The following is a 20,600-nucleotide window of genomic DNA, read 5'->3' on the forward strand; positions in this document are numbered from 1 at the left end:
ATTTGTCTTTAAATGGAAGGAAAATCTTTTGAAACATATGGAGCTTTTTAAAAGGTCTTTGACAGGCTACCCTGGGAGCTCAATTCAAAAAGAGAAGTTAATGTACTAAAACAAAGATGTTTCAGTGCAGCTCCAAATATCTTTATAAGTACAGCCATTTGGAAGGACGATGCTGGATCAGAAGCATTTTTATTCCTTGTGCATCTACATTATGTGTGCATGCCTCATCTCAGTTGTAACTGTTTCTGTAATTTCCTCCAGAGTAGCAGTTATAACCACCCTGGTTTCCGTCACCATAGTCTCTGGACTTTCCATATCCACATGCGTATCCTCCAGGCCGACTGCCATACCGGCTGCTCCCATGTCCTTGGTCCCCACCACCTCCAGAGTAGCTGCGACCACGCCCACGACGCCCAAAGGCGCCCCCTCTGGTTCCCCTGGCTGACTTGCCCGCGTGGTCCACACGGATCTCGCGGCCATCCGGGGACTCTTCATTCACGGCCTGCATGGCATCTGAGGCATGCTCCGGGTTGGTGAAGGTGATGAAGCCAAAACCCCTAGACGGCTGAGACTCACAGTCCTTAATGACAACCGCTTCCGAGATAGGCCGGAAGCTGCTGAAGTGGTCTTCCAATGCCTGCTCATCCGTGTTGAAACTGAGCCCTCCCACAAAGTTTCCCTTCTTCAGAAGACAGGGCAGGGAATTCGAGTCCTGGGGAAGAATAAGGAAAAGTGTGGGAGAGGCAGTGGAGGTGGGAGAGGAAGGAGAAAGGCAAGTTGGAGGAAAGGGAGAGGAGGATGGAGAGAGAGAAGAGAAAAAGGACAAAGAAAAGAAAAGAGTAACAAAATAAGGAGTAACTGGAAATCAGAAAATCAAACAGTCTGATTAACATCTAATGCCAAGGAACAGAGAGAATGGGAAGTAAAAATTTGGTTTTCTGTTTGAAAAATATAAGGATATAAAATGGGGAAGATGACTGATACAATTTGAAAAAAGAATTGTCCCAGAAAAATATGAATACAGAAAGATATTCATGTACCTTTAGGGAAAGTGCATTGCCTAGTCTACGTTTTACAATAAAGACCTATTCAGGTTAGTAAAGATGCCAGACATAGAATTTAATTATGGGCATATATTTTTCTACACTAGACATTTTTAGACATACACATTAGCAGGACAAATAGCTGAAATTATTTACTCCATGTATCCTCCTTGGATGGAAGTTAATGTGCAAGCCAGATCAGGAAGGGCATTTTAAGAAAGTAGTTTTTCAGAGATTACAGGTGTCCTTTCCAGGCCGTGACCTTTATCCTTGCGGTGTGTGTCCATGACTATGCAACAGTCTAAATTTCTTGAAAGCTGCTTGCTTTTGAGTTCAGGAACATCTACCTTCTCTCTCCTTTCTAAAACTGACCCAAAAGACCCTGCAATCGTGCTCTCTGTGATCACTGGAACTGCATGATCTCTGGTATCTTTTATCACACAGGATGGATTTGGTAACCCAGCTCCGGGTTATCTACCTGAGTGCCAGATTAGCATGCATATGAAAGACCTGGTCAATTTGTTTAGAAAGCAGCTTGCTGGGAACTACTAAGAGAATCTATTTCCAAAACTCTTGAAGTTGAGAAACTTTTAAGAATCTCTGTGAGTAGTTTTGAAGCAGGTTTTCATGGATCACATTTTGACCAACTTCCTTTGGACTTCCTGGCAGAATTGGAAATTCTGAAAACTCAGCCAGCTCCCAGCTCCATTTTTTTTTTCAAAGATACATAGATCACACAAACGGTTATGTTAAAAAGTAAAAGAGGTTCCCATATACCCCCACTCCTCCCACATCAACGACCTTTCATCAGTGCGGCACATTCATTGCATTTGATGAATACATTTTGGAGCACTGCTATACCACATGGATTATAGTTTACATTGTAGTTTACACTTTCTCCCAGTCTGTTCAGTGGATTATGGCAGGATATAATGTCCTGCATCTGTCCCTACATTATCATCCAGGACAACTCCAAGTCCGGAAAATGCCCCCATATCACAACTTTTCTTCCCATTCCCTGCCCTCAGCAACTCCAGCAGCCACTGTCTCCACATCAATGTTACAGTTTCTTCCATTGCTAGAGTCACAATAATTCTACAGTGGAATACCAGTAAACTCACTCTAATCCATATTTTATTCCTTCATCCTGAGGACGATGTCCTCTCTACCTCTAAGTTGAGAAGGAGCTCAGATACAATTTTTACAAGTTAGGACACAAAAGTTTGCAAACTGTGTGGCCAACCCAAGTTCCCAGATCACTTGTAACCTGGTTTATGGTTGTCTGTCCCATCAATATGCACACTCACATAGTTGGTAATTCCTATTTATGTCTAATTCAAAACTCTTGAAACCCTGCTTTTAATCCTTCCAGTTACTTTCTAAAGCCTAAAGGTAACAATTTGAATGCAGCAACTTACAGATTCATCCTTAAAAATACTGAAGGCTTTTTTTAAAAACTCATTTTCATTTTTGAATGATGCTCAGACAGAGAATTGCCAGAATTTTTTCTCTGATGGAAAATTTCAAGAATAGAATAGCTGCATTTGATGCTATTGTGCAAGAATCAATTCATAAAACTTGATTGAAATGTTTTATTTCAGTGAAATTGTTTGCAAAATCATATGGGACTTATGTGATGACAAGCACATTATCTTTCACGTCCACACTTTCATAGACAATTAACACAGAGACTAATAAAGCATTGAAATCAGAGTTACTTACTCTGTCTTCTAACTTCCCAATAAAACTGTCAGTCTTGCTGACTTTTTCATATTTGACAATGAAGAGACAATATTAATGACAGCTTCCATATTTGTGTTTCTCCTGAGGTAATTTGGCTGTGAATAGATCTTACCAGTAGAAGTCAATATATTAGCATAAAGATATTCATTTTTATATTCTTAAAGAGGTAAATAGCCAAAGACTCAACAAATGTACTTTTGTTGTTATCATTGATAGTAATGAAAGTAATAGCAGCTATACTTCTGTAATTTTTTGAGTGTCTACTATATGCAAGGTACTTGACATTTTTGACTTCTCTTACCAATCCTACAAGGTAGTATTAATTCCATTTTACTGATAAGGAAACTGAGCACGAGGAGGTGAAATGACTTGTGCAAATCTCTTTAGATTAACTCCTGTTTAATTTTAATACCCGTACTCCTTCAAATAAATTGAGTTGCCTAATTACTTGGAAGGTTGGGGTGTCTTTGTGCTAGGAAATCCTCAATAATTGAATGCTGTTATTTTTACAGAGAAGCCTTCTCTGACCTCTGTCTTTCCCAATTACTCTTTAGGTAGAGCACATTTTTTTTTCATTTATAGTATTTTCAAAATTGTTAATTAAATTTTACTTTTTAAAAAATGTAAATTGCCTCCACTTAGATTGTAATGTCCACCAGGGTTGTTTTGTGCTTCCTGATAACTCGTATTCTTCAGCACAGTCTTTCACTTAGGATGGATATTCAGTCAATTTTTCTTGAAATATGATAAATGGATGCCCATGTGTCCTGAATGGATATTTGTTGCATTGTGAAGCATGAAAGACTTTGGGCAGGAACTGGGGACATTCATTGAAAATACTTACCCCCTGAAATCTTGGGTGAAGGGCTGTGATAGTCTAAATATGTTTACAGAACCAACTATATTGGTAAATCATGGTGTGCATTCTGCTTAGATGAGAGAACTTCAGAAGACTATACCAAGAACATAGTATGCCCTTCTTTGGCCTTTCTTATAATTTCATAAATTGAAACTTGGTATACATTCATTTATTCAGAGTACAGGTGGTTAAGAATTGGTCAAAAAGTTTAGGAATGTTTTGTGATTTAACCTACGTACACTTAACAGTTAAATTTTATGCAATCCATTATTTTTCCCAGAGCCCATAGTCTATATTCTACCATTAGAAATAGACATAGTGCATGAGACTAATTTTCCTTTTTGTTGTTGCTGTTGCATTGATTGCTATAGTGGTTTGGAGCTGTACGTACCCCAGTAAACCATGTTCTTAAACTTAATCCATTCCTGTAGGTGTGAACCCATTGTATATAGGAGTATCTGATGAATTCACTTCAGTTAAGATGTGGCCTACATCTTAATTCTGTTACTTGAGTCCTTCATAAAAAGAACAAAATTCAGATGGAGAGAGAGAGAAAGCGATGGGAAGAAAGAAGCCGAGGGTCAATTGAACCCAGTAGAGAAGGGGGAGGCCGGGAAGGGCATTCATGTCCCTTGCTTTGTGACAGGGAGTCAAGGAGCAAGGATCACCAGTACCCAGCTCCAGAACACCAGTCTTTGAAAAGAAAGCATCATATTGATGGCACCTTGATTTGGACTTCTTCCCTACATCAAAACTGTGAGCTAGTAAATTCCCACTATTTAAGGCTACCTATCTCATCGTATTTGCTTGAGGAGCCAAAAAATCTAAAAAAATTGCCTCCTGCATCCCCACTACATACTTGCTCATTCTTTATAAGCTCAGATTCGTGCTCCTGTTAGATGCTTTGGACAGCAATCTTGTTTTCTGTTTATTTGGTTTTAGTTTTTGTTGGTTTTTTTTTTTTTTTGAATGTCAATAGCTGTAACAGACTTCCTGAAAGAACATATTTTTGTCACTTGCAACTTGACAGTTCAAATACTAAACTGCCAATATCCAACCATCTTGACTTTTATTTTCCAAGACACAGAAGTACAAGTAGCACAGTTAGTACTTAGAGTTGAGAGGTTAAAGCCCTCAAAGAGTTTTACCTACATGATTTGTTCACACCAATCACCCATCATAATATTTTCAATATCCCATATCAAGTATAAGGCATCATAAATCACAGTCTGGAAGGAATATTAAGAAGTTGTCTACTAGGTCAAAACTTTATTACATCTTTTGGATTAACTTCCCTTGTTTGGGAGCTATGCTACCCATGTGAATGTTTCCGGAAGTGGGATACATATTGGTTCGGAGCACAGAGGCTGCAGCAAGAATTCCTGCATTCAAATCTAGGTCCCACCTCTTAAGAGCTGCTCTTAAGACAAGTTACTTAATATTCTAGGCCATAATTCCCTCATTTGTGAAAATGTAGATAATAAAAAGTGCTTGCCTTATATGTTGGTATGATTAAATTAGTTATAGTTTGAAGGTGACTAGAGGAGCAGTTGGCATAAATACTGTACAAGTACTTAGTAAAAACACTGTCTTTGTTCTGGACTTTGTGTTATTAATCATTTCATTAGCACAAAGAATAATCCTATTCAAATAAATGTCTAGAATCCTATTTATCTACCAGTGATATTTTGTTGCTTTATAAGATGAGACTAGAAGACTTAGCTGTCTGCTTTCCTATAAGTCACAGTAATTCTGTAAAGAAAGTGATGCTGATGAAGCCTTTTTTACTATCCCCTTTTTTCAGAGGAAGCAACTAACACAGACACCTTACCCCACTCCAAAAGCCATAGGAATGTTTTTCTTCAGTGGTAGAATGAAGATAAGAACTATATTCTCTTCATTTTAATGTATTTCTACTATAAATCTGATAAATTGTTGTATTTCCCTTAAAATGAATAAAAGGAAAATTAAATTACGAAATGAAAAAGTATCAATGGAAGACATGCTACTTCAGAACCGTTTTAAATTAACACAAACTAAAAAAAAATTCTCACACCCTTTAACACCTAGTGTTCAAAGTGACCATGAGAATCAAAACCTGTGATCCTATTTATTTCAGTCCAAAGCATCACCAAGTAGCTGACTAAGTGGAGCCTCAGTTGGAATCACATTGTTTTTCCTTTAGTCTTCTGGGCTCCCATAAAGAGTCTTCATTTCCTGTTTTAAGTACAGGACCTAAAAAAATGAAATGCTTTAATTAAGACCTTAGTTGTATTGCTTTTTTCTAGAAACAGTGCCTAGTAATATATTTATATATCTCACAGATCCAAATTTATTTATTATATACTATATATATTATGACTGGCTGTAGCTGATAATTAACCAAGTCATTTTGCAGAGAACTCAACCAAGGCATATTTTCCAAATTTTAATATATGGCGTTTGCATATGACTTACTGGGAAGCTTTAAATTTCAGTATCATTATCTGCCCATTTTTTTCAGTTTGCTATCTTTTAATCTGGAATTGTCTAGAAACTACAATCTCTAAACATAAAAGCATACCAGAAAGAGTTCTTTGGTTGCAAGCACCAGAAAACAACTCTGAATAAATTAAACAATAAATAACTTATTGGAAGTTTGCCAGGGGTTCCTAGACTCAACAGGAAGATGGAGAACTTGACTTGGAAATAAGGAGGCATCTAGGCAGGTTGAGTGGCTAGGGAATAGGAACCACAAAAATGGTACCATGGAGAAACAGAATGGTCGGGTTATCACTGTTGGAATGACCACAAATAACACCAAGAACCAACATTCATCAACTACTAAGTGTTTTACCATGGTTATCTCATTTTATCTTCACAATCTGTGAACATGGTGCTATTATTCTTCCCATTCATAAATGAGGACACTAATGCAAATAGATTAAGTAACCTTTCACAACCCTTGTGGTGGAGTGAATTGCTATAACAGTGCCTTGTGTGAAAACAGATTCAGGGCCCAACTAAAGCTTTCAGCAAAGAATCACTTTACCAATTGAACAAAGTAAAGAATATAAAGGGCAAGTAATCTCCTTGTCAATTAAAGAGCACAAAGAGCAGGGGAGGAGTCCCATCATAGTGGGTCTCCTAGGCTGGCTGAAAACTGTGGCTGGGTTAATAGATGGCAGCTCCCAATGCTCCACTTTGCGTCAGAGAAGAGAGACAATCTATACTGTTTAAGTGTGGTTTTCGTCCACCTCATGGAAGGGGTCTGCCATTAAGAATTCCTGTTTTGATGGCATCTAGGGCAGCTTGTTCCCATTTTCTGGGTTTAAGGTCGGGCCAGGTCTTCTCATCAGACTTAACATGTCCCCCAGGGTTGTGTCACACAGTAGAAAAGGAGGTGAGATTTGCAGTTGGCCAGAGGATGGCCACTTAGGATATGTCTGTGACTTCTGTAAAAAAGGAGGTGGGGGTAGGCAAAGTCTGGACAAAGTAGCTTCACAGGTGTCTGATTTCCTTGACACCCCAGTAGGTGATAGAGTTAAGGTTCAAGTCCGGCCTGATTGGCACTTACGCTATGCTAGAACACTGTTACTTGCTATAACAGAACTTTAAGAATTTTTGATTCTTTTGATCTCCTCAAGACTCAAATTCAATGATAGGCTCATCATATTGGCCTAGCAAATTTCTCATGATGAAATTCAGACACTGTTAGAATGAGGATATAGATGTCAGAAAGCCGAAGGTAAAAAGGAATACCATAAAAATCTGCCATTTATCACACTTCATTAAAATTAATATTTGAGATAGCTCCTTTATTTAATAAGACTAGAGAATGTAAACATACTTATTTTTTTTGTCAATTTACTAAGGCACTTAGTTTGTTTAAAATCCATAATTAGCTATATTTTTAATTATAATACAGAATATATTTTTATTGAAATAGTTTTCACTTTCTAACTGTAAAATTACTTTTCTCTAAAATAAAATTATCACTGTTGTGTTGTAACATAACAGAAAGTGCTCGTACTGGGTGGAGTTGTGAAGGTATTGACAAGTGTTTTAAAACAGGATGCTTTCATCGAGTGGAGTCAAGAGGAATCTTATTTCTCAGAAGGAGGCAGAAGTATCACAAAACTACCTTCTTTCTTCTATGCAATACAATGGTAAAGCATTGTTTCAAGGTCACCACAGGCGCACGTATTTTCAATATAATGGCATATGCAATTATTCATAAAACTAATTCATTGGTTATGGAAAAAGAAACCTTCAAATAAATATATGCTCAGTGTTTTAGGGTAAGAGCATTATTCAAATACTTGGCTTATGCTGGCGTTGTTTAACTAGGCTGAGGTTTCTTGCTTTTTTTGTTTGCTTCTTTAATGTGATTTGCTAATTTCATGCTTCCAGAATGTCAACAAGGATAATAAAACAGCAATTTAAGGCCACATTAAAAGCTGAACTAAATGGCACCATTCTACTGAAGACATTAAAACAAAATTACAGTGTGTCCTCCAATCAGAAGGCATCTTTGTAACTTTCATGTAGAGCAGGGAAGAAAAGATCTTTGTTTTTTCCCCCTTCTGCCTGGGACTGTGATAGCTCTGTGGGAGGATTAGAAGCCCCAGCCTGTTCTTCAGAAGTTCTCGCCTATTCTTGCTAAAAGAATTCTTGTTGGGACAACTCGATTCTCTTTTCACTTGGATTATTCATTTTCTTTCTTAGGGTAGCTGTGGTAGGGTTTGAGGATGAAATGAGCGTGCATAGACTTAGAGGAGCCGCATTATCCCCCTTCTGGATAGAGCTCACTAGAATAAAATGTGGGTTAAGGGTGATAAACTTTTCTCTCTCTAATCATATCAGATTGGCAAACATTTAGAGCATTGATCGGTGTCTCTTTTCCCCGCTCTGTCAAGTACCACTCCCCTCCACATCCAGGAGACAAAGTAACAACGCTTTCTCATAGGATCATTCCTTCATAATTTGTTTCATGTCTATTCTCCATCAATATTCACAATAGACAATTTTCCTATCTTTTTATGAATTTGTAATTGTGCCTTTTCTATCAAGAAGAAATGAAGATGGAATGAGTGAAGAATACAGGAATCCTGGAACATAAGCTCCAAAAAAGTCTGGAAATCCATCCATAAGTAACTTCAAATATTTGAATATTTGTGAGTCTTCTGACAATTTTGAAGCACTTCTCTTCTACCCATTGTCTTATTTAATCCTCCTGAACACCTTGTTACTGTAGGAAAAGAAAAATTCTACTTAGCTTCATAGAATATGAAACTAAGAAAAGTTTAAGTCTGGAGTCCAGTATGAGTTTCTATAATCTATGAAAATATCTGTAAATTCAAGCTGTTAGTTAGAATTTTCTTTTTAGGAAAAATGTGAAAAAAACATTACTGGGGCTTCTTGGGAATATCAATTTTTACTTTAACTCTGACTAATGCAAATCTTGAATGCTCTCTTTTTGTGAATGTGAAAACTTATTTTTTGTGTTTGAATTTTCAAGTATCAGAAAATTTAAAAGCTGAGGAAGATTTTGTCTCATATAGATGAAAGACTAATAATAAACTAATGAAACGTTTCAAAAAATAAACACAAAAATCAGATACTAGGCACTAATTATTAGTTAGCCATGCTTTTTTTGCCTCCTTCTAGAGCTTTTTTTTTCATTATAATTATTATAATTATTGGCTTCTCCATTGTTTTCCTCATCCTGCCCTTGGGAAGATAAAGTGACTTCTCTGATTGGCAATTTGTGAAGTGTGCATGTTTGGCTCTGCTTTGCTTTTTAGTTCTCTTAGAAGCAAGATGACATCAAGAAAGCATGAGTTTTCCTCTGCTCCACCCTTAGCAAATGTTACCTTGACTCTCACTTGGTAACTCCTGGCCAGCTCCAACTCTGCCTTTGGCTGGAGGGTCAAATTTACTTAATTCTAGGGGTCACTTAGGAGACCCATTTGGTTCTTTCTCAAGCTACTTCCTTCCTATGGACATTAAGAATATTTTGGCCTCCACATTATCGCCTTATTTCTCAAAATGTTCAGAGCCTGGTAGGGAAGAGGGATGTTGTTTATTAAGGGCTCCCTGGAAAACCCCAAGGTTTACAACATTAAAGACAGTAGTGTTTAAGTCGTTCAACTGTCCTTTAAAAAAATGTATTGTTCTTATTATGATAATGAAAAAGCTGAAGCTTCATAATTAAAAAGTGCAAAGCCTCATTGTAAATGCCTGACTCTGTGGCATATACTTCAAAATCTACATACTGCCTTCTAAATTCGTTGAGATGAAAGAGTCCTTGCTCTTGCTCTCCCCTCTCACTGATGATTAACAGTGCAAAACAGAAATGAAGTCAATTGTCCAGGATCCCCAGCCTGTTGCTGATTCTACCAAGGCTACAAACCAGACTTCTGCCACTTTGCCTTCTTCTATAAATTTAAAATCAGGAAGTTACTTAGACAAAACAGAGTTTTGTCAGGTGTGGTCAAAATCCTTCCCAAGATTTCTGATGCCATAGTTGCATTTGGCCACCCAACATAGATTCTGTAGAAGGGTAATTAAATGCTTATTTTCGACCTGGGTTAAAACCAGGAAGAAAAAATGCCAAAAACAGCCCTTACTAGAGAGCAGGGGCTAAAGAGGTTTTAAAAGTGAACAGTCAAATTTTAATAATTCCTGTTATTAGTTTCCAATGACCATTTCCTGAACAAATCAAATTATCATCTTGAACACTGGAACTGAAAGTGTCTTAGTGGCTTGGGTTTCTGGGAGACTAGGGGATATATCTTTTAATTTCTACAATTACATTCCAACTCTGAATCAATAACACAAAGCCTTGCTTTTAGGCAAATTTCACTTAAGGCACATCAGTTAAATTGAGGTGGATTTAGCTCACTAATATTTCGGTCTTACTCTTAATTATACATTTCCAATCACTTAGTCACTTTACTCAATTATCTATTGAAACAATGTGGTTCTAGATGTAATATTATTAACATAGAGACATAATGAAAGAAAGCATGTAGGATTTTGAGCATTAACCATGCTACTAATTAAATCATATTGAATTCATTGACTTATGTTTCACTTTATTATAAGCACTTATCTTGACATTTCATTTAACCAGAATAGCTAGCTTGTGAATTAAGTATATATGCTTTCCTTGGAGTTTGTGTTTCTCTGTGATGGAGCTGGACTCAGATGTGATCTTTTTTCACAAGCCTTTCCTGTTACTTTACCAGAATTGTAGTTGGTGCTGGGGTTTAATATATACCCAGGGGACCTGAATCTCTGAACTGACCATATGATAGCCAGGTCCTGAGCCTCAATAGACTTCAGCTCCTACACTCTGGTTTACTGGACTTACCGCACTCAGCTAACATGGAGGTGAAGAAGGTCAACCACCACACCATGGAGCCAAGAGTGCCTACAACTGAAAGCAGGAGGATTGCATCCAGCATCCATGTGGAATCTAAGCCCTCTCTTGATATAGATGTAGAGTGGACACAACCATTCCAAGGTCCACAGGATGGAGGAATAGAATATAGATGAGAGTGGACTTACTGATATTCTATTCATGAACTATTGTGATTAGTAATCGAAAAAAATATGGCATTGGTGTGGAGAAAGTGGCCATGGTGATTCTGGGGGTGGGGAATGGGAGGAAGAAATGAGATGTGGAGGCATTTTCGGGACTTGAAGCTGTCCTGGGTGGTGCTGCAGGGACAATTACCAGACATTGTATGTCCTCCCATGGCCCACTGGATGGAATGTGGGAGAATGCGGGCTATGATGTGGACCATTTACCGTGAGGTGCAACAATGCTCAGAGATGTATTCACCAAATGCAATGAATGCCTCATGATGATGGAGGAGAATGTTGCTATGGGGGGAAGAGTGGGGTGAGGGGGTTGGGGAGTATATGGGGACATCATATTTTTTGAATGTAATAATGAATAAATGACAAAAAAAGTATATATGCTTTCATCTTACTGTCACTATTATTGTAGGATTATTTACTATGGGGAAAAAAATGGATCTTTGAGATTAGTAATCAGAAATGACATAGAATGGATCTATAGACCCCAAACTATACTGACTGAACCAGTCACCAGAACACATTTATAAGGTGTGTGTGGGGAGGGACTTTTGCTGAATAGAGATAGTAAATATCTGTCTTCTTGAATTTACTATGCAGAATGTGTGATGTTAAGAAGGCTATTTGAGGGTTATACAAAGCTTTGGAAACAGGTCTGTTAGGTAATTCACATATTTTTATTAAGTGGCCATTTCCCAGAGCTTACCTACCTCCACCTTCTTCCTGGGGCAATCCCAAACCAAACATAAGCTAAAGAAGGGTTATCTTCTACCCTTCAGCTATCCCCACCTCTTTTTCTATTGTGTGCCATGCTGCAGCTGGGGAAATGTTAAATCCAGTGAAAAGTTCATCAGATTTTAAATGCAGAAACTGAGAACAAGTAGCCCCAGGTGCTTATCAAGATGAAATTCTCAGTGGCAGGATTCCCACCCCACAAGGTGGATAAAAATTAACACACAGACAGTATAGATTTGTCTCTCTTCTCTGATGTGAAATAGAATATATGGAACTGCCATCAATCAATCCCAACCCAAGAAGTTTTGGCCTCCTGGGGAAACTGGTCACCATAGGATTTCTTCCCCTGCTCTTTTGGACTCTGTGCTATGTAAGTAATAAAAAATTTCTTTGCCTTTCTGGATTCTTAATGTTATCCATTAATAAAGAGCTAATTTGCTGAAAGTTTGCGTTTTGACCTGAACCTGTTGTAGCAACTCTTTCTACAGCTCCCTCTTTTAAAAAATTATAATATGGAGAGGAAATAATAATATAATGCAAACAATCATGAAAGGTGAAACTTGGAATCATACAGATTTTGAATAGAAATCTTAGCTCTGACAGAATATTGGCCATGATTACTGAATCTAACCAAATTTTGGTCTTCCCATCTGTTAAATTTGGGCAGGCTTGTTGGAAAAATCAAATGTTACAAAGCATGTATAATGCTAAGAATAGTGTCCATAAATGATAAATGCTCCATAAATATTAGTATTTAATAACATTAATGGAAAGTACAGAAAGCATATATAAGTAATTACAATGCAAATCCTGAAGACTCAAGAAAAAATAGCTGCTTACAAAAGATTTGCTTAATGAATGAAAAAACCACAGTAATATTTTAATGAGCAAACAAACATAATCAAAATATAATCATTTACATTCAGAAATTAAGCCCGGCCTATTTGCAACTCTGCAGTTATTATCCCAGGAGGCATGTGTCAACAGGCAGAATTTGCACATGAGCCAGAGCTTCTGATATTTTTCTCATGGAACCAGCAATAGGAGTGAAGGTTTCCACTTGTGATGGCTGATCAAAATTTGTCTACAAAGTGCATCCAAACATCTTAGTGGTTCCCAAGTTTAGTGAACATAAAGAAAAAGGTGAGCTCAACAAATATGCAAATTAAAATGCCTTAGAGATTCTGATTTTGGTGACTGGAGTGTGGCCAAGAAATTGAAATATCTTATAAGCATCGCAGGTAACTTCGATGCAGGTATTTAGGAGAAACACTTGAAACACTGAAAAATCATCTCTGCTCTGAGTATCTTGCTAACAAAAGCCAAAACAGGATTCCAGTCTGAAGGAATAAGTGTGTTAGCCTTTGGAAGAATACAGAGGGTGATTTAAAGTGGGGTTAATGTTAAGTCAATGTTTTCCATCTTGGAGGACTGGTAACAGGGTAACATTCCTTCCTTGTGATTTGCCATGTGCTTGATTGGTAGGAGTGGTAGATTCTGGGTGAAGAGAGAAAGCTTGCGTGGATGTTTCTGTGTACATTGGTTGTGATTAAAATCAGTCTGGTGGTTTAGAAGGTGTATTGAAATTAGAGCGAACTAATTCAAGAGAAGAAACATGAAAAGAGTGTTTCTGCTATGCCCATTAACACAGGCTTAAAGACTGAAATATTTGAGAACTGCTGACACGAAAAAAATTCTAGATCAATCTTGTGCATGCGTAATGATTATCAAAAAAAACAGAATGAATTTAAAACAACTTTTAAAAAATGATTATGCTCCTATTATATGTTACACCTTGGGTTCTTAACTATCCCCTAAGTCCTAAAGGAAAAGCTTTAAGAGAGAATGGTTGCCATAGGGGATGGGTAGATTTCAATGCCCATGCAATACTTTCCCACACTGAAAAAAAAAAATCAATGTACATTTTCATCCAGTTGAAGTTATTTTTATCAATAATTTAAAAAAATACATTCATAGCAACTAGGATTTCAGTTTATGAAAATACAGTCTTGGGATTCTTCTAGGTCCTCTAATATAAAAAATTGCCTCATTAAAATAAGAAATCACAAGTGTATTAGCATAATATTCTAATATTATTCACATAGATATTTGAGGAAATATTTCAGAAAGTGAATTATAGCATAAAATGTAAATCATCAATAAATGTCCCTCTAACAACACAATTCAGTACAAAACTATGATGCATGGAAATCAAGCTAATTTAGATACACTGGGAAAGAACAAAAAGGATGATAGCAATAATAAACGGGGTTATTAAACATCTACTACCCGTCAAGCGCTGTTCTAAGGTTTATATTTATTAACTCTAATTCTCAAACAAATCCTACCAGATAGCTGTCTGGGGTCTCATTCTATAAATGGCAACTGGGACTCAGAGATATTAAGTAACTTGCTAAAGACAGCATAACTTGAAAATGACAAAACCAAGATTTAAACTTAGGTGTTCCTGTATTCTTTCACAAAAATTCTCATAAACTTCCATAGCATATCACAATTACTCATTGATATTACTTTCAATTGCATACAGAAACAAACAGGAAATTATTAACTGTGCAATCTCTTCATAAATGGAGCTGATAAAATGGATTCAGAACTACTAGTTATATATTAATTATACTCTTAAATGTTGATTTCTCAACTGAATTCTAATGCCCCCCTTGCAACAGGAAAGGCGGAAAGGATGAATTTCTTATTGGTCCTATCTAACCTCTCAGATTTTAGTGGTGATGTCCAGAGAATGAAGTTTCTTAATGATCACAGACCGTGTGCAAACTTCAATGTTATTCTCTTTCTCAGCAAAATTTCTGTAAGAGCAATATCAATTTAGCAGCTGAGATTTCTTTCCTCTAGAGAAAAGTTTATGATAACTTGTGCTTTGCATTAAATAGGAATTTATTATTAAAACAATTCAGAATCAGCTAAAAATGAAATATGACAAAGTTCTAGTAAAAAATATGTGATAAAGTTAGTTTAAAAAAATGCTTAACCCATCCCATGGATGCACCTTCCAATTTCAATAGATATATTGTATTTTTAGTAATAGAAAATAAAGTAACATATGCCAATTTATTTAACAAATGAAAAATGAAAAGCCTGATACATGATTATTCTACTGCACTTAACACTTAAGTAGCATTTTGGGGTAGCCTGCTAAAATATTTAAGTCTTTAATTACAAATCATTTCTCCTAACTTTATGGGTGTTATTACTGTTAAGCTAAAATGAGTGCTACAGAGTTATGGACAGATGTAACCAACTATAACTAAGCAACTGCAGAAATAAAGCAAGTTGCTTTTCCTTGAACTTGTGGAAAACAGAATAAAAAAAATTGCTGACCTACGCAGGTTGTAGGTGAGGGAGTAGTCCAAATTTTGTTTTTTTTAATTCACTTTTATGTTAATCTCTTGCTTCCCTTGCCTTTTCATTTTTATTTTGTTCGTTTGCTTCATCTTAAACTTCAATTCAAGACATTATGTTCAATTTATTTATTATTCTAAGGCAGATATAGACCACATCAACAGCATTTCTCCCAATAATGTGCCTAGAACATGATAAAGATTTAATAAAAGGTGACTATGGTTATTTATTTTCTCTTATTTAATTTTTATTAAAAGATGGGTGATAAGAAAAAGAGCCTCACCACACAGAAACATGTGTACTTCACTCAGAGCTATTTTATTTTTTGTTCTTCCAGCACTCAAATACTCAAAATCAGGAAACCAGGGAGAAAGCAGGCCACTAAGGGAAGGCACACATAATTTACAAGCTTATAAGAGTAGGCTGAAAAGTATTTAAGGAAAAACGCAGCACAAACTGGGACAATATAGTGAAGGGCAAAATAATGCTATCCCGCCTAGGACTATAGTTTTCCATGATCATATATAGATTTAAACATGCTAATCAATCTTTATCCACAATCCTTGTGGAACAAAAAAGATCAATCCTTTAACACAATCAGATCAAACCATCTGTTGCTTTCTTTAAAATACATGTATATATTAAAGGGCTTCCAGAAATAAAAAGGCAGGCTGTCAAGAGCTAGAAAACTTAACTCTTCAACATAATTCATTCCTTGTTGATGCTGGATAAAGAAGGTCATGCTGTAAATTTAGATATTGTTATATCTAGTAATAGAAATAAGAAAGAGGAGAGAAAAGCAAATTTGGATAGGTAAGGCGGGGAAGCTGAGTTTGACTTTGTCATTCAAGGTATCAGAGATCAGAGACCTTATGTTTCCTTTCAGTGTATTGTGAAGATACAGATGTGTGGGAATGTGTGGGGTAGGGAAATAGCCACAGAATATCAGAGAGCCAATAGGACAAGAAGGCGGCAAGAGATCTCTACTAATTACAAAATCATAGGAAGTTGTGGCAAGGGGGAGATTTATGATTCCCAGACAGACCCATGACATCAGAAAGGGGATGGGGTTCAGTACCAATCTTGACTTCCTTTGTTAATTCTCAACCTGTTCTGTCTGGAAACTGGCTATCTCTCCCTGATAAGGAGTTTGTCTGGATCTCACAAAGACTTTGGTTTCTGTTCTTATTCTTCTTCCCCAAACAGCCCTTGGGTTAACTGGTCTTCCATCCCATTTTTCCATCTCTTCTCACAGGAGAGAACCAGTCATTCTTTGTAGTGTCCTAGATTCATTATTTAGTGCTGCATGATTTTGTAGGTTCATAGAAAGACACACTGCCAAGAAATCAGAATTATATAAATCAAGCCCCTCAGTTCAAGCCAAGAAAAAAAGTGAAGCACAGAAACATTAAGGAATCAACCCATGGTCACACAGTAGTTGCCACACATGTAGGAAGGTAATTCATATTGCTTAACTTCCAAACCACTTACCCTTTCCTCTATGTTACTCTGAAATTTTCTTATCCCAAATTACATTATGTTATCCCTTGATTCTCAAGTATCATTTAAAATATGGAACCGTTCTTCATTCTTTCTTTAATTTTTTCCATTTATTGAATGGAATGGCAAATATTTCATGAACATAATCCTAGTCACCTCAAAGAAGTTTCCATTTATCAGTTTCTCATTTTGTCTCTTGCTTTTAAGCTCATTATTTCTGCCTTTTATCTTCGATGAACTGTATTGGCATCTATTAACCTACATACCTGTGCATCTTCTGGATGTTGAGTGTAACTGACACTGTGGGGGGGGGGGGGGTTGATGCAGGGAATATGGTATTGGCAACCTCTTGATATCAGGTACAGATTTAGCATTCCTTTCTATTCTGCAAAGACTTAGGTGGATGACATCTCTCTTTATTGGAACAAAAGGGGAGATAAAATACCGACCTGGAATATAAAATGGTTTTTGAATGAGTATACATTCACAGATTTTCATAGAAGGGTGGGATTTTAGAGCCCAATTTTATTGTTTATTCATCGTATATTTATTTATTGCATGCCACCATTTATCAGATACTTTGCAGAAAAATAGAAATGAGAGCACAGGCCTTCCTCTCAAAAAGCCCACAGTTTATTGGGGGGAGTGCTTCAAAGCAGAAAGGGCATATTTCCCATCAATGCCCTCTGAAAAGCTTTATGGTAATTTTATAGGGCTCTAAGGGTATAGCATCATCAGACAGGCACAGACAGCCAGGAGGAGGTGATGTCTGAGTTTGTTGGAAAATGGGAGTGAGGTATGAGCTAAGTGACTATGGAGATGGAAGGCAGATGGAATATAATATATAGAATTTTAAGTTCTAGGAATAAATAAATCGGGCATATTCAGAAAAATGTACTCATTTTGGCATGAATGGACTGTTGGGAAACTTCCCGAGGAAAGGTAGTAAACAGGCATTGCCAATTCCTGCAGTTCCCTTTATACCATGTGAAAGAATTAGACCTTCACGTTGAAAATACAAGAAACCCTTGGAAGATTTTAATTGAAACTGTAACTTTAAGTGATCCTTTAGCAGAGAATAAGGTGCATAAAGAAATGTGACTGGAAAAATGGCAGTCAGAGAGGAGCTTCCTGTGATAATCCAAGTAAGAAAACATGAATTTCTGAATAAAGGCAGCCTCAGTAAGAGCGGAAAAGTGAGATGCATCGAAAACCATTAAGGAGAGAGAACTGATACTCCAGAGAACAGAGGGACCTGAAGATGTTAAATTAATCAACCAGAGCCACACACTTAATGAGTACCAGAGCTGCAATTGGAACCAGGTGTGAACCTCCCAGTCAAGGAACACTCACACTGCCTATGTGAATCTATGCTTTGACAATGACAATAATTAAATTTAAGATGGATTGTCTATTTTTAGCAAAGGGCTATATTTAAGAGACTCCATTTTTCCTCATTATCCAAGGCAACTAAACACAGTTGTTTGAATCAAATAGAATAGGATATTAACAATTCTCTCAATGCCTGAATTTTTCGAAAACAAATCAACATTGTTTGCCCTTCATTTAACCTTAGAGCAGCTATCCCTTCCCTTTATTAATGAGCAAGGTGACAATAGATTTCCTGTCTTGTCTCCCCTGAAAATTTTTAGGCCAAACCAAACAAGATGTCAACAGATACTGTTGGCAAAAGTGAAGCATCTTTTAATTCAAGGCCTTATTTCTAAGCAAGGTTTGAGGGAGTAGATATGAAAAGGAAAGAAGAGTAGAGTTAGCGGCAAATTACCACAACCCTGCACGTGGCTCTTCCTTACCCAAATTCCAGAAGTTTATTCCATATCTTCATTGCAAGGATCAAACAGAGGAATGTGTACCAAAGGCTTTTGTGAAGCTGTAAATTGCAAATCCAAAGTCAGGAATTGTTATAATTTATTTTTCCAATTGAAAAAACAAGTAACCGTTTTGCAATGCTTAGTATCTGAAGGATTATGGAGGTACTGACTTTTTTTTTCCCCCAAACTTGGGCTTCTCATACTAAAAAGTAGGTGTTATTAAGTTTGCAGAACATTGTCATCATAGATATCAAACTGTATTGTTAAGTGATCTACATCAGTTTGTAATGCACACCTCTTAGATGACATTTGGCAGAAAATGGTAGCTACCAGAAGTTTTGTGAGGAGAAAGGGTTAGCTATACTCCCACCCCAACTCCCACAACTTTACCACCCCATTATTGTAAAGTTAACTCTCATATCACACACATATACGTGTTTGTTACCTAAATATTATTAACAAATAAGTACAATAAAAACATGTGGCTTATGTGGGCTTGAGGAATTTCTTGCACATGGGGAGAGCTAATAGCTGCATATCTGTATATGCCATGAATTCTTACCAAAGTGAGAAACAAGTATTCAAAATATGTGTGTTCTACATAAGGACATGTCCTGAATGCACTTCAACCCTCAGTTGCACTTACAAAGTGGAGCAATTAAAAATACATTCAGAGAAGTGGAAAGTGGAAAATGGTGTTGGAGTGAGAATAGTGTCAATGGAATGTCAGAGAAGGGAGTTCTTATACCGTAATGATAAGAAACTTATATCAGGGAAGAAAAAGATGTGTTTTTGACCAGAGATGCCCAGATTTTGAAGGATAATATGTAGGCACATTCACTTGCTGATCTATTTATGTATTTTCATGTTTTTAGAGATTTTGATACTAAACAAAGTAAACTGTAAAATCTTGCTTTTTGATCAACACTACTGAAAGCATTGGAATTTTAGCATTGCCCCTTGATCTGCTCTCATCAACACAAAGATATTTTGGGGTAAAAAACCCAAATACATCTAAATAATACATATGTATTATATATTATATAATATCTATATTACATACATACACAAATGTATATGTACATATGTGTATATGAACATATAAGTATAGATGTATGCATATATATATAGATGTGTGTGTATATATGAGAAACATAATTCATTGTAACTATGTTGATCCATTAACAAATATATCTATACCCTCTTCCTCCACGATAGGATATATGCTCCTCCCAAGACTTGAGACATGGGTAATTGTTTAGGAAGGGAGTCAGCAAACTATAGCCAGTGGGTGAAATTCATCCCATGCCTGTTTTTATAAATAAAGTTTTATGGGCACACAGCCTTGCTTATTCATGTGTACCTTTTCTGTGATTGTTTCACACTACAACAGCAGAGTTGAGTAGTTGTGACTGAGATCATATGGCTACCAAGACAAAACTATATACTATCAGGCTCTTTACAGAAAATGTTTGTCTCCAGTTTAAGAGATGTGTAGGTTATATGTATCAAATTGCTTCGAAATTATTGTTTGAAAATTAGAAATATGTAGTAATTTATGTGGCTCGTGATTAAATCTTACAAATAATTCCACATGCCTACTCCAACAAAGGCATTTCTTAGGTGTTCCATAAGCTAATGGCACTATCACTATGAGGGCTGTTTTCCACTTAAATTTGGACTTACAGGGGAGACAGTAGTTTACAAAATATGAGTTATTCATTTCAGAATGCTCATGGGTTAACCCAAGACATGGCAACAAACTGAGTGAGTCAACAATACCTACTTTGTCCTTGCATCCATTTCTTCAAAATAAGTTGATGTGAAGCTGCCAAAACTAAAATTCAGTTCCTGGATGTACATGCTCCACTGAGATCTCTGATAGAGCACTACTGTTTCCTTTGATGAGTTATAAGGTTTACT

At 36.6% G+C, this 20,600-nt stretch overlaps 1 pseudogene; it reads right to left on the reverse strand.

The window, feature by feature from the left end:
* Positions 1–229: 229 nt before the first annotated feature.
* Positions 230–20,600, reverse strand: part of LOC101422708 (RNA-binding protein 3 pseudogene) — a 37,710-nt pseudogene continuing 17,339 nt past the window's right edge.

Source organism: Dasypus novemcinctus, chromosome 3, assembly GCF_030445035.2.
Source record: "Dasypus novemcinctus isolate mDasNov1 chromosome 3, mDasNov1.1.hap2, whole genome shotgun sequence".
NCBI classification, from domain to species: domain Eukaryota; kingdom Metazoa; phylum Chordata; class Mammalia; order Cingulata; family Dasypodidae; genus Dasypus; species Dasypus novemcinctus.